Source organism: Xyrauchen texanus, chromosome 14, assembly GCF_025860055.1.
Source record: "Xyrauchen texanus isolate HMW12.3.18 chromosome 14, RBS_HiC_50CHRs, whole genome shotgun sequence".
Classification (NCBI taxonomy): domain Eukaryota; kingdom Metazoa; phylum Chordata; class Actinopteri; order Cypriniformes; family Catostomidae; genus Xyrauchen; species Xyrauchen texanus.
The window spans coordinates 2,131,350-2,147,547 of NC_068289.1; the positions used below are offsets into that span (position 1 = coordinate 2,131,350).

At 39.1% G+C, this 16,198-nt stretch overlaps 1 pseudogene; it reads right to left on the reverse strand.

Annotated features, from left to right (window-relative positions):
• Positions 1-16,198, reverse strand: part of LOC127655013 (glycosyltransferase-like domain-containing protein 1) — a 38,547-nt pseudogene that overhangs the window by 1,419 nt on the left and 20,930 nt on the right.

Here is a 16,198-nt window from a genome sequence, read left to right on the forward strand (position 1 = left end):
CACTGAAACAGCAACGTAATTGTGAGCAGACTTATAAAGCAATGGCTAACGTGTGATTGGCTGGGTTACCCCGCACATGATGTACAGCTGCTAGTCTTCCCGCTAGAACTACGCTGCGCTTACATATATAGTATATACATATATGTATTGTGATCCTACCTCATAACTACGGCACAGCTTTGCACACTCTCTCACGCTTTAATACATCAAAGAGTTCAATCTAGGGCAAACTTTGCTCCCAACTGATTCAACTCATTTAAACCCCTATAGCTGGCAGTGGAAATGACCTGCTGTTTAAATATTTTGTAGAATGAGTATTACTATTTAATGATTCTATCCATCTCTCCCTTCACCATCAGATCCTCATCTCATTTCCCATGCTAAAACCATGCATATTTTAATATCCGATTAGCCCTCTGCCATTCAGGCCTGAAATATCAAGGTTCTGATTGAGCAATGGGACAAATCTTCTCAAACAATCCTGTGGATCTACGAAAATGGTACAGGGTCGTTAAGCTGTGATTGACAGTGGTTTGTATCACTACATATTTAATGGACACTCATACACTGCTTATACGGTATAAGTAATCAGATCTATGACATAAGAAAACCACATATATATCTATATACAGTGTTCTTTGTTTTTTTGAGATCATTAGACACTTCAAGGGACAGTTCACCCAAATATGAAAATTCTGTCATAATTTACTCACCCTCGTGTTGCGCCAAACCCATATGACTACCTTTCTTTCTGTGGAACACAAAAGGAGACTGACAAGCCTCACTTTCACCATTGCATCATATTTCCATACATGGAAAAGGTAACTGAGGCTGTCTCTCCTTAACATTCTGCCAAACAGCTCCTATTGTGTTCACAGAAAGAAAGTCATATGGGTAGTAAATGATCAAAGAATTGTCATTTTTGGGTGAGCTATCCCTTTATGAATAGCAATAAAGCGAACACATCGCCTTGCTAAATTTCGCCACAAAGATAAACAGTCACTGTCCTTAAGCAAACACCAGACAGTGAAGGTTTAGTGTAGTATTACCTACTCTGCAATGTCAACATCCCCTTCTCTGATCAAATTCACAGGGAACACATTAAATCACAGTGGCACTGTTGGAGTCTATGACAGCCCATCGTATGAAACCCATTAGGGTCAGTTCCATGTCAATGCAGTTAATGTGTGAGCGTGCAAATGCTTATCAGGCTTTTCATCTCAAATATAATTAGGCGATCATTCTGCTTGGCTGCCTTACTGTTTTTCTGCAGGGCACGGATGGGCGTTTGCTGACAATTAATCAGATTAGGCTAATTTCCACGATAACGAGGATGGAACACAGAAAAGTCCCTTTGCTTGGCGTGGAGCCGACCAATGAGGCGCAAGGACTGATCGTTGAAAACGCTCCTTGGGAAGGTGAAGTTCTTAGGTACTGCATGCAATCCGGCCTCTTTCTCATGTAATCAATCCTTTCTAGCTCGCTGCCAGACTGATCACACTGTGAATTCGGCAACCGTAGTTTGAAAGTTTCGCTGCTGTAATCGGTCTTTAACAAACTGCCGTGATTATTGGAGTAGTGGTGGTGGCGTAGTGGGCTAAAGCACGTAACTGTTAATCAGAAGGTCACTGGTTCAATCCCCGCAGTCACCACCATTGTGTCCTTGAGTAAGGCACTTAACTCCAGGTTGCTCCGGGGGGGGATTGTCCCTGTAATAAGTGCACTGTAAGTCACTTTGGATAAAAGCATCTGCCAAATGCATTAATGTAAATGTAAATGTTATTGCTGAAAGACTTAAAGTTGGACCTGTTCTTCACACAAATCCATCACCTGACATCGAATTATTTCAAAATACAAGAAAAAGCATAGATTATATTTATGATCATTTTTATAGTGCTTTTCTCATTTTGTGAGCTGCAACTTGGACATGCAAAACTCCCGTTGTGTTCTATAGCAAACAAAACAATGAGCAAATAACAATAAATAAAGCAATGAGAAAATGATTTGAATTTCAAATAATTTAATAAAACATTTTGTGTTTATTTTGTGGGTATATTAAGGATATGAAATGACTTTTTAAGACATTTAATGCCAAAAATGATTTAAAACTTGTACATTTGTTAGTCATTAAAAAGCGAGGTCAACGTGTTAGTTGAACTACTGTATATATAAATATATATATATTTTGTTTTTATTTGCCTTTTGATGATATTTAATATTCTCAGACATCTTAAAAGGGTGTTGTTAATCCCCCAAAACAAGAATAATTTGGACAAAGTAATAAGATTAAAATTGCATATTTAATTGAAAAAAAAAAAAAATGGTGTTAAATTGCATTTAATTATATGCAACAATTTCTTAATACATATAAATAAACAGCAATAATTACTTAATAACTTTTTGAATATGTTCATTTGATTATTCCTCAGCTCACTTGGCTGTAGATGTGTATATGTGGTGGAGTGGTGGTGGTGTAGTGGTCTAAGCACATAACTGGTAATCTGGTAATCAGAAGGTTGCTGGTTCGATCCCCACAGCCACCACCATTGTGTCCTTGAGTAAGACACTTAACTCCAGGTTGCTCCGGGGGGATTGTCCCTGTAATAAGTGCACTGTAAGTCGCTTAACGCATAAATGTCTGCCAAATGCATTAATGTAAATGTATACGTGCGCAAGCATTGAAAACAGCAATTTAGCTGGTCGTTTGGTAACGCTACATGTTGAACACCATCTGTAGCTATCTTTACAATGCAAAAAGGATTTAAACAGCAGTGTATCGCACGCTCAAAAAGCAGATTATTGATTCTCATGCACATATCAGCAGACAAAAAAAAATGTGTGTGATTGCTAGTGAGTAAAGGTGACTGATGGCATTCAATTTACATAATTGCGGCACTTTAAAGCTGCGTTCACACAGCCAGCGGCACGCAGCGACAAAACGACCTCATCTCATTCATTGTCAACGAGAGCTCGCGACTTCTGACAACACGAGCGACGGCGACCGTTGGCGACTGGATGTGGGCGTGACCAGCAACACGACAAAGTTGAGAAATGTTTAACTTTATGCAAATGAAGAGCGACTTTCGGGAGCGACAGCCAATGTGAGAGAAGATGGTAGAGCTCACGTGATCCTCATATTTGAAAAATAAAATTAATTTTAAAGAAACAGTGTTGTTCAGACTCTCCACACACACCACTAGCGACCGAACCGCCCGCCACTGGCGACATGCAGCGATAAAGTAGCCGGCAGCGTGAACGCAGCTTAACTCAGCAGCAGCGTCTCTCGTCTTTCAGTCAACAATATTAAGACTTCCGTGAACAATATTGTATCATTATTTTCTGTGTTAAGATATATAAGACTTTTTATGCCCTTACATTTTTAAAACAGAATTTAAGGCTTTTTAATACTTTTTAAGGACCCGTGGATACCCTTTTATTTGTGAATAAAACAGAGCTCTTGACTAAGTAAGTATTAATACCCCTTATATGTCTCTATCACAACTGGATGTTTTTAGGAATTTAAACATTATTAAGTCGAGCAGACAGCAGGTGTTTGATCACACACATTGCCTAAGGGCATAATTGAAAACACACACAGCTGAGGAATCTCTTTATCCCTCCTGTCGAATAGACTTTGATCTCATGAAATTGAGAACAACCTCAGCTCTGTGTAGTAAGAGTCCCAAAGGAAACACAAGTCTAAACTGTTACCTCGCACAGTGGAGGATGTTTCCACTTAATCAATGCATATTATGGCTCAAAATACTCAATGATGGTAAGTGATCCTAGGTGAGTAAATTATTTTTGGGTGAACAATCCCTTAAAGATGATCTCTTATATGTATAGAATGAGGCCTGATGGACTCCAGGAACCTCTGATATAGTTCCCTTCATTCTACCTTCGGCATTTTCTAACAACTTTTAAAAGTGAAGCACAGGTGACTGAAGATATTGATTCTTCACACATCAATGGTGGTGCTTTCAAAGGTTCCTCCAGCACACATTCGGTACCCTCCACACTGTGACATCACCCCAGAGGAAAAGGACAGGCCTCTGGGATTGAAAGCAACTTTTCAATTAAGCCAAGAACATGACATGGAGAATGACATTTTCAAGGTAATCTTCGGTATTTACTCATTCTGTGATAACCGAAAACCTGGTATGATGGAATTTGTTTTACTATATTAGAGTCGAAATTTCGTTGTTTCATTGAACAGAAACAGATGTGCCTTTGTCTTACAATTTCATCTTAATTGTCACAGATCTTTAAGCTGATTTGGTACTGATCTTTAGACCGCAGTTCTCAAATATACATAAACGAATGGGGGTTACCATGAATAAGCGATGTCAAAACTGCCGGAACCATTCCTATACTAAATATTATGTTTACTATGCGTCTTAATAAATATTAACAGTCAGGTGGCATACTGTAAAATCAGATTCTCTGTGCATTAAAGGGATAGAGTATTCAAGTTCAAATAAATAAGGCTGGGTATAGAAATGCATCCGTTCTTCAATTTAAACTCTTCAGTTTTGTAAGACATTTTGAGATTGTGTTCTCTAGTTTGTGAGCTTGTGTTGGGTTTTGTTTTTACTGGTGCTGTGGCGGACCTATTTTAGCCTAACAAAAGCTTGAACATCACATCACATGCTAATCACAGGGTTGGCGGTTTGATTCCCGGCCCACACGACTCCACATGCCGAAGTGTCCTTGGGCACGACACTGAACCCCAAGTTGCTCCCAATCCTAAATGGATGGCACCATCGTCATCGCCATTGGAGTGTGAGTGTGAATGGGTGATTGGGATACAGTGTAAAGCGCTTTGGTGACCTCTAAGATTAAAAAAAGCACTATATAAGTGCAGACCATTTACTATAGTTATTGAATCCTCTTTTTGAGTTTAAAGTTTTATTTTGAGCAGTACAAAGGACTACTATTGTAGTATTATGGTTTACTTGCACTGTCCACTGAGACTGTACTGTAGATAAAATAAAGGTCTTCCATTAAATTCATATTAGCCATATCACAAGTTTCCCCTCTTAATATGTGTAGTACAATACAAACATTACTATGGATAAAACACTTAAAAGAGCACATTAAAATAAGTAAATAAGAGTGTTGTTTACCTTCCTCAAAGCAAGTAATATCTCTGTTATAAACAGGGGCGTTTCTAGAGACTCTGGGGGCCCCAGGCAGAAAGGCCCTTTTCCTCCTCCTCATGCTTTCGTTTCCTTTTAATATGCCCGGACGGGTAAATCCGCTTCATGGTCCGTCATTTAATAGCAGCTCTGAAACTACGAAACTTTTGACAGCAAGCTCGTAGCATGGGGGCCCCTTTAGGGGGGTTCTGGACGTGTCATTGCAGGGTCTTGTACCATCAAATAATTGAAGGTGGTTCCATGTTGTCGTTGCTGTGGTCCAATGTAATCAGCGGTTCTTGAGGGGGCCCCCTTCCAACTTGGGGCCCCAGGCAATTGCCTGGTTTGCCTACCCCGTTGCAACATCTCTGGTTATAAGTGTGTAGTCGAATAGCATAATATCAAAGTGAGTTTTTGTTTAGAAATGTTGTTTTTTTTTTTGTGACAGACACCAGCTGAAACTCACATCGCTACTCCAAAAAACTTATGCTTGCCCTTGGAAACGAGGACATCTGCTTGGCATAGTGCTCTGAGGTAATCTTCCTTACTGGGCATGAAACCCCAGTGCTGGATGTGGTCAACCAACTGTTCTTTGGCTTCAGCAAAGATTTCTATAGTGGGAAGAAAGGGAGAAAGGGACAGAGGCCTCAATATGAATGTGTAGTAATTAGCGAAGAGAGGGATGTTTAAAGTTTTGGTCATATTTTGTGAGGATATAAAATAAGCAAGGTCATCATACATTTGGACGTAAAATGGTGAAGGGCACAAATAATCAATAACATGATTCTATTAGCAAAATCAAAATAGATTAAAACCGTTTCAACATGATTGCCTTCCAAGCAATCGTAAACATAATTTCATAACATGAGCGACCTTTACGGCCTGTTTATTTATTTTGGTGCTCCAGCGGCTGTTTATGCCACAATAAAAGTTTGCATCTCAATATAAGAGATTGTGTTTCCTGTAAGTCTCGTTTTGGCAGTGCAAGTCAGTGTTGGAGTAAGCGTGCACACAAATTAAATTAACCCAATGCCATAAACACTCAAGACTGTCCGAAAGATATTAAAGAGTAATTGTCCACTAATGGGGAGTGTATTTTGCCAATGAAATGCTGATAAACAGACACACTTTAAACCTAAAGCTATCCACTTAACAAATTTGTTTCAAAGTTAAATACAGTCCTTGCCATTAAATGCCATTAAATTTATGAACACAAAAGAAGACATTCAACAAAGGTGTCTTTCAACAAAATAATTCAATGAAAAGTAGGGAGAGAAAAAAACTGAATATTAATCACTTTGAGGTCTCATTTGTCTCTTGTGTGTTGTAAAAGCATTACAAAGTCCATTACTTTCATACTTGTACATTTATGTTTAATTTAAATACACTTAATTATATTCATGAATTCAAGGAATCCCTTCAGTACACACAGCGTACCTGGAACAGTGCAGGTCTGTCCCAGGACAGAAACTTCAAAGCTCAGATGTCGTTCTTTGAGTTTCAGTGAGGTCTGACAGAACAGCTGTGGGTCTTTGTCATAAAGACACACATTTGGAAACGATAACATAATTTCACATTAATTATTAGCAGGGAATAACAACAATTATCACCAGGGAATGTTATGAGCCAGACACCATACTGAATAAATCAATTCAAAAATATACAGTAAAAAAAAATTAAATTGCTGGGGTGATTTAAACTCAAATAAAAAATGACATGTTTGGCAGTTTAAATTGGTTTTACAGAAATCTGTAAACAAATCTAAATGCTAATACAATGATGTACATCTGAGGTACAGTACATGATAGGAGTTCTGAACGTTCCCTTTGGACTCACAGACCGTATACCTTAATTACACATCTGAAAGCTGAGGCCACATGTTCTGTCACTGGGATCCAGTCAGGCCGCTGATTGCTGGTGTGCTTCCATTAAAATTTCGAGCTCTGCCAAGAGATCTGGTCCGCAGCTTTCTCAAAGGCTGAATTCTAAGTCAATCACTGGCAATGCTTCATTAGTTCAAAAATAGCTCCCTCTGAAGTGTGCCTTCAATTTCAAGGCACACGTTACAGATTTTAATAACATTACATGTGGAGTGCTTTAAAGAATTATATCTTGCTAAATGCACTTTAAAAGGGTATATCATATGAAATCTTCTATTATTATACCCCCCTCCCCACTTTTTTTTCTACTGTACCTTTAAGACTTTTATTTAAACATGTGAAAATGTGAAATGAGATATACTTTACCTCACAAAAGCATTGGGTAGGACGTTGTTAGCACTGCCCCAATATCAGGCAAAGTCTGCATTACTATGAAATAGGACCCTTGTTAAAAAACAGACTTCAGCTGCTCTCTCTAAAAGGGATAGTTCACCCAAAAACTCACCCTCACCCTCATGCCATTCCAGATGTGTTTGGCTTTCTTTCTTCTGCAGAACACAAAGATTTAGAACAATTTTTAAGCTCAACTCAATCCTCAACGCAAGCGAATGGATACCAGATTTTTAAAGGTCCAAAAATCACATAAAGGCAGCGTAAGTGTAATCCGAAATACTCCAGTGGTTTAATCCATGTCTTCAGAAGTTATACGATAAGTGTGGGTGAGAAACAGATCAACGTTTTAAGTCCTTTTTTACGAGCAATCCCCACGTTTACTTTTACATTCTTCTTCTTATGTTTTTGGCAATTTTAATTCTTCATGCATATCGCCACCTGCTGGGCAGGGAGGAGAATGTATAGTATAAAAGGACTTAAATACTGATTTTTTTCTCACTCACACCGATCATATAGCTTCTGAAGATATAGGTTTAACCACTGGATTACTTCTGGATTGAAGTTATTATTTTGTGCTTTTTTATGTGCTTTTTGGAGCTTCAAAATGTTGGTACCCATTCACTTGCATTGTGAGGACCTACAGAGCAGAGATATTCTTCTAAAACTCTTCAATTGTTTTCAGCAGAATAAAGAAAGTCATACACCTCTGGGATGCATAGAGGATGAGTAAATGTTGGGTGAACTGTCTCTTTAACTCTGGGATCCTTCAGAAGGATATGCTGGCCTAGAGTAGCAGGTACTACACACAGACAGAAACAAGTGTTTTAACTTTTGTTTTATTGAGTAATAATTCAAATTTATCTGAATAGAGGATTGCATATTTACATTTACATTTATGCATTTGGCAGACGCTTTTATCCAAAGTGACTTACAGTGCACTTATTACAGGGACAATCCCCCCGGAGCAACCTGGAGTTAAGTGCCTTACTCAAGGACACAATGGTGGTGACTGTGGGGATCCAACCAGCAACCTTCTGATGACCAGTTAAGTGCCTTACTCAAGGACACAATGGTGGTGACTGTGGGGATCAAACCAGCAACCTTCTGATTACCAGTTATGTGCTTTAGCCACTACGCCACCACCACTCCATCATATATTATGTTAAATGAAAATAGTGAGAAAAATAGCGCTAATTTTATTATGTATTGTGTTTATTTTGAATTGACGAAATCCCCGATTTTTATGCTAAGTATGTACTAAGTATGTAGACAGCAGAGGTGTGCACGGAACAACGCATCACAGGCCCGTTCTCAATAAACTAGAACAAATATATCTGTCTCTTGGATCATTATTTAGAACTTTTTTTAAAGTTTGACAATCTCAAAATATTATTTTTGTTGGTTTTTAGCAATAATAGCATCAATCCTACTTCAAATTCTTTGTAAGAAGTAGCTATATAATAATGATACAATCCCTTTAAATTTGACTTTCTCCCCATGGGAAGCTCAGTAAGCCTGTTTTAGCCGATTTAGCCCGTTCCACAGTTGGATCACCTCTAGCTTTATTCTACGGTCAAAAAGGCCCACTATCACGGCTAGCCCACATGCTAAAAGCCCGTCTAATGAGAAGCTTGCCTCTGAATGACCCTCGATGCATGGGTTTAAAATCCTTTTCTTTGGCCTAAGCCGTGCGCCTCAAGTCCTTTCGAAACCCTGACAGTTAAGAGATCATCCGTGAGGCTCATTCACTTGATAAAACAGAGGTACGCTACTGAACAACGGCCTTGCGGAGCTCATACACATCATACAAAAAGGACTTTGACAAATCTCTGAGCTCGTCAGCACTGCCGTTCCATATACAGTGCCTGAAAACGAACTCTCGTCACAAAAATTATCACGTTGAAGGTCAAAAACAATTACCAGGGCAGAAGCGCTTTGACAAAAGACACCTCCCACTTGGGTGGAATCTCTTTAGATGAGGTATTAGTGAGGGCTTATTTCCTCTCATTTCCGGTTCTTTTATGTTGCCTTTTCCCCCATGGCTTGACGTTGATTCCCTCATTAATTTTGCAGCCTCTTTGATTCGCTACATTGTGGATGTGATTGCTACCTCCTCCGGTCTAAGACTGGTTGACCTGCAGGGACGTGACATGGCGACTGCAGGGATGCCTAATTCCAAGCCTGTCAGTCTAGTAACTAAAACAGACTTCGTGAGTCTGTGATGCCTTATTTCCTACTGACAGCATAGCAGAGGGTTAATTAATATGTCAGTTATGTTATGCAGGGATTGCTGGGGCTCAACGTGTCTCTCACGCTAAAATTGGGAGAGAGGAGACCCACGAACACACAACACAGATAAACACAAGTTCACAGAAATTGCAGCTGATGCTGGTCGAAGATGATAGAATATTGACTGAATGAACGCAGATTAATACATTAAGATGGTGATAAATGAGGTGTTAGAAACATTCTAGCAGCTACGTTTACGGGCGATGTCAAATGTGGACATTAATGAGGTATAACAAACTTACGGATGACCCAAATAAAGTTGCAAAAGGAAACAATTCCCACACGTTGCTTCTATGGATGCTTATATGAAACACACTGACCAAAAGCACACATGAAAGGAATATATAGAGGAGATCAAGGCTAGTTGTCACACGTCATTTTATAGACACATACCCTAACATTTTGACAACACATAAGCTATTGAATATTTATGGAGTGGTGGTGGTGTAGCGGTCTAAGCACATAACTGGTAATCTGGTAATCAGAAGGTTGCTGGTTCAATCCCCACAGTCACCATCATTGTGTCCTTGAGTAAGGCACTTAACTCCAGGTTGCTCCGGGGGGATTGTCCCTGTAATAAGTGCACTGTAAGTCACTTTGGATAAAAGCGTCTGCCAAATGCATAAATGTAAATGTAAATGTTATACGATATTGCTAAGGCAAAACGTTACAGTTCATGAACATACAGTATGTTGACCTTGTAAGTTAGCGGGGCATGCTGTCACATTATATGGGGTAAGTTGTCACAATGGAACCTGCCATTAAACAGTTTTATATATATATATATATATATATATATATTAACACTTCTCAGCTAAATTTAAACGTTAGCCATTATTAAACACAAAACATATTCAGGAAACAACAAAAAATGTCAAAAGTAACATACAAACATATTTTTATTACACCAAATATGTAATAAATACATTTATATAATGCATGAATACATTAATAACATTTAAAAGACCATAGACAACTTGCTCAGGTCCTCCCTATATATATTTGTTACTTCCCACAACCAAAATGGCGAGTTTAGTCACCCTTTGACCTCGGAGTGTAATGAGACAGAAACCAAATAAAACAAATAAGAAAAAAGGGTTCTGCAGGGACCCGACAAATCCTCATTAGCAGTCATCCGGTACCACTTAAAAGAATATGATCCTCTCATTTAGACGGCTATGATTAAATATTCCCCTTTAAGTCGCACCCATGAGGTGCATGTTTTAAAATTCAAACTCTATTTACTGCAAAAGCATGACGTTAAAGGTTTCAAATCAGAAGGAAACGAAAGGGCTAATTAATGGGGCTCTTGAAAGCCCAGGACTCGGTTATCTGGGGATTGATTAGGGTCATCTGAAAATAGCGGAGGCAGAGCTGTCGGTAAAGCAAGACAAAACAAAAACTGCAATCGTGTGGATCGTATTCCTGCTGTTTCTCTGCGGGGAGGGACGTGTGCCGTGTCTTAATGAGCGAGTAACAACTATAGATGAATAGGTGTGAAAATGTATGTGGTGATGTTTTTGATTACGTTTTGACTGACAGTAAACTATTTGCTTTCTGATTCTTGGCAATAGATTGTTTGTGCAGTTTAATGGGCATGTTACCCATACAAAATCTACACCATCAGAATACTGGAGTAAGCTCAGCAGATTTCCTCACAGTCATTCACAAGTTCTACTGTACAAATTCGCCACCCATGGCGTGTTTATTAGATATTCTGGTTTGATTTCAGCTACCAATAAGAATGTAGTACTCAGCAACATTTGACCATATTTAAAATCCATTCCACCGAATTCTGCAGATTTCCCCCCAAAATGAGTGCAGAAGATGCAGATTTAATTGTGTGCAAACATCAAAAGTCAAATATTTTCTTGAATGCTGCCAGGTTAAATTCCTTTGTGGTGTATTCAGAACTCTAACACAGCGAGTCCTTCCAAGCGCAGTCCCTCTATAATGTCGGTCTCAGTGGCATGGCATTGGCGATGAGAAGGGTGCAGGAGGAGCCAAGAGACTGGGCACGATCCGTGCCAGCACAGCGCGGTGATGCGTCAGTGCCCGTGTCTTTTTTACTTAGTGATTAGTGCCCACTGCACAGTCTGGGAGGAACAAGAGATTTCAAGACAGCCCACAGCAGAAAAACCTGCCTGCATAATTGCGTAAATTGCCTACGGAGAATGATAGCTTGAAAGACAAAAGTAAGTAAAGTAAGAACATTTTATTTATATGGCACCTTACAATAGTGCTTCACCATAAAATATAAAAAAACTAAAAAGAGTAACAGACGTTAAATGCAGACAACCAGAATAAAAACAATATTTAAACAAAAGCAAGTCTAAGCAAGTGGGTCTTTAGCTGCTTTTTAAAAATGTCCACAGATCTTAAGTACAAGGGGAAAGAGTTACAAAGGTCTCCTTTTGTCTTGAGCCTAGAGCGAGGAACAACCAGCAAACCCTGATCAGACCTCAGATTCCTAATGTTGTCGTATGGCTGCAGTAGCTCTTTAATATAGGCAGGTGCCTGACAATGCAAAGCTCCAAACATAATCACAAGAATCTGTAACAAAGGTCCAACAGAGCCCATGTAAACCAATGTGACAATCTGCTGTGGTAGAGATTATGCATTTCAAAGGATTAAAGGGATAGTTCACCCAAAAATGAAAATTATGCTTCCAAACCTGTATGACTTTCTTTCATGGTGGAACCCGAGAGGAGATGTTAGGCAAAATGTTTGCCTCATTTAACTTTTATTGCATGGAAAGAAGTTGTGGTGAATGTAAATGGTGACTGAGGCTTACATTCTGCCGAATGAAGCTAGAAAGTCAGCGAGTGAGTAAATGATGACAGAATTGTCCTTTTTGAGTGTACTATCCCTTTAAAAAAATTCCTGTACTGCTATTGGTCACCATGAAAAACAAGGTTGCTACAAAGCAAACTTCAAGGCAAATGGAGTTCTCAGAAAGAAGATATTTATGACGTCACAATAGCACCTGCAAAGAGCTGCCCTCTCTGACCATACACCCTGGTCAGCGCCTGCAATAAGTCCTGTAATCCAATGGATGAAGACCTATCCAGGCCACATGAAGATTAACAATCTGCAACCAGTGATGATGACAAAACAACAGAGGCTGGAAAAAAGGGAAATGGATGAAATGGGACACACTGCCAGAGATAATCCAAGCCCCATCTTATTTTTCCAGCAGCTCTCGCCTGCGTAAATCCTAATTTAACTCGGACTAAAGCCAACGTTTACGAAGCACGGATGTTAACAGCGCTAATCCATCTGTGTTTTGCTCAGTTTTGAAGAGATTACACAATGAGTGCTTTTGTTACTGATACAAGAGTCTGCGAATGACAGAAATATAACACAAACAAACATTGCAAAATCCCCGTGCCAGCATCAAACTTCGACACTGGTGGTCTTTCGGTTGTTAATCTGATTTATGGGTGTTTTTTGGTAAGGAAACATATCATCACTGCCAAGAGATGAGCAAAGAGTCATGGGAGAAATATGCAGCTTGAGCAACAGTTCCTTTTTTTTGTTGTCAGCCTATGGCAGATGAGGTAAAGATACAATGCTGTTTGGTTTCAACACATTCCAAGAGGAGGTCTAAAATATGGGGAGTGGAAGATATTTAAACTTCAACAAAAACCACAGAGCAATCCTGCGGGCAATCAAATATTTTCTCATCCCTCCCTCATAGGTGCTTGTTACAAAAACTCAGGACTACAGAAGTTTTCTTCTCCAGCTATTGAGCAGTTGAGTTGATCTGTATGTACAAACTCATTGAAAAGGAATTGAACACTGATGTCACTGACAATATTCTGATGGTGGCTTTCGCCAAGACTGGCTTCAAGACACATTGAAATGATGCTGAAAACTATTGGCACGAGGGGGTTGGACCAAAGATTACATGCATACAATGGAGCCAGTGGTCTATCTATGCAAGTGTTACCAAAACAAGCATGTTATCCATTTTCCATGCCTTTGCCTTACCGTCAAACAATTCCCTAGACTGTCCAAAGCAAATAACCCACAGAATGGTGTAGGTGTATACAGGTTGCTGTTTGCAGCACTTTCATGTCGCAAGGTTCTTGCATTGCAATTATGCCTGAGTGCTTTGTTAAGTGGGACTAGTGAAAGCTAGTGAGGTCATAATAAACTCAATGGACCAAAACGTATTTCTGCATCAATATGATGAATACATTTCAATAGGTCTTTGGTGTCATAACCAGTAGTGATGCTATACATCGGTGAGCAATAAAAGCAATCACATCTGTGTAAATCTGAGTTTGTGTTTTAATAAAATATACCACCTACGACTACATTGAGCCAATTCTGCCGCATGCACATTAACAAATTTTCATTTGAAAACATTTCTAAGTTTAGGCCTCTCATCCACACTACAATGACCTTTTCCTCCATTGACAACTGAGACTTTCGAATACGCACAATATAACTGCGTACTCTGGAAAACGATGGCGTTGGGAAACTAAAAACGAGTTCTCAAATGGACCATTTTCATAGACTGTGATGACACGTTTTCGCCTTATTAAGCAGCAGAAATCTAGCAAACTTTTTTATATTTGCAGTTTTACATTTACATTTATGCATTTGGCAGACGCTTTTATCCAAAGCGACTTACAGTGCACTTATTACAGGGACAATCCCCCCGGAACAACCTGGAGTTAAGTGCCTTACTCAAGGACACAATGGTGGTGACTGTGGGGATCAAACCAGCAACCTTCTGATTACCAGTTAAGACAGTGACAGTAAATCGTAAAAGGAGCAAATGAATAAGCAAAAATTTTATTTGTGTGACCTCCAACTCACCGCTATCAAAATTTACCTGCAATCATTTGAAAAAAGGTCCATTAAAATGGATTAGTGTGGACGTGACCTTTGTCGGTTGCTTGGTTTCTGTTTTTGCGGTGTCATGCTGGGTAGCTCCACCCACAGTGAAATCTATTTAGCCACAAAAGACATCCTGCTCCACCGAAAGGTCATTAAACGTAAAATATGTTATCTTATAGGCTGTGATTGTGTTGTGATGCAGTCAATTTGGACGCATGATAACATGTGATGTTGTGTCTGATTAGGACACGGTGATGGGTGAAATTCTGACTCTAATTTATAACGTATAAGGAATGAAAATGTAATAATTATACAAAAAAATTAACGATGACAAGACAAAATGAACCTCTGAAAGTATAGTTAAAAAACGATGTTTCTACATATTATATTTCAGTACTGTGCAAAAGTTTTAGACACATGTGAAAACATTTAGCATAGTAAGAATGTCTTTAAATATTGACCATAAACTATTTATGGCATTATATTTGGTCATATAAAGTCCAGTAAACAAAAAAAAGCTAAAGCAATATTTGGTGTGATCAACTTTGCCTTCAAAACAGCATCAATTCTCCAAGGTACACCCGGACAGACAGGATTTTTATAGTATTTCGGCTGTCTCAGTTGCTTCTGCATCATCATGAAATCCCAGACTAGCTCGATGTTCAGAGGGGGGCTCTGTGGGGGCCATGCCATCTGTCTAAAATGTATTTTTCCTATTGACACACTAAAGCTGAAGATATAAATAACCATCTTACGTGCATAAGACTTTTGTAGGTTAAATTAACGATTCATTATTAAAAGTTTATATTGTTATTATGAACTTCTTACCAGCAATGTGGCCAGACTATGTGGAGTGGCCAAAGTTTCCCTCTCTCATCATAATCCCAACCGGACAATGACCGATTCTGTGATGACTCTTGGCGTGGCGTGACACTCACAGGCCCCTGGCACTGCTGCAGTCCTGCCACATTAACGTTCTCCTCAGATTCAGGTGGTCAGACTTGGAGTCCAACGTGAGCTCTGAAGAACTGCTGGGGTTCATGAAAGGGTCATTGCTTTATTTCTTCACAGTCACTTTTGAAAAGTGAACTTTTTTTTACTTGTAACTTATTTATTAAGGGGCAGCATTTACTTCTGAATTAGATTTTTGTGGCGTTATTATTTTTGGTTTTTTAACTTCTATAGGGGCATCTTTTCTTAACTTATTACGTCCAATTCATCAATTAAATCATTTGACTGAAAGACATTTTCAATCTGAACAATTCTGGCTGCTACCATCAAAATCACATCAACATTGAATACCAAAAAAAATGTTTTAAATAATTGTCCGGTCTCTGTGTTATATTATAAATTCTCTACTGTCTACGGTCAGAGCACTATGTTATATATGTTATGTTATATCAGTACAGAGACACCATAGGAGTGGTGGTCTAAGCACATAACTGGGAATCTGGTAATCAGAAGGTCGCTGGTTCGATCCCCACAGTCACCACCATTGTGTCCTTGAGTAAGGCACTTAACTCCAGGTTGCTCCGGAGGGATTGTCCCTGTAATAAGTGCTCTGTAAGTCCCTTTGGATAAAAGCGTCTGCCAAATGCATAAAAGTAAATGTAAATATTTGCCACCACATTTTACCACATCATTGTG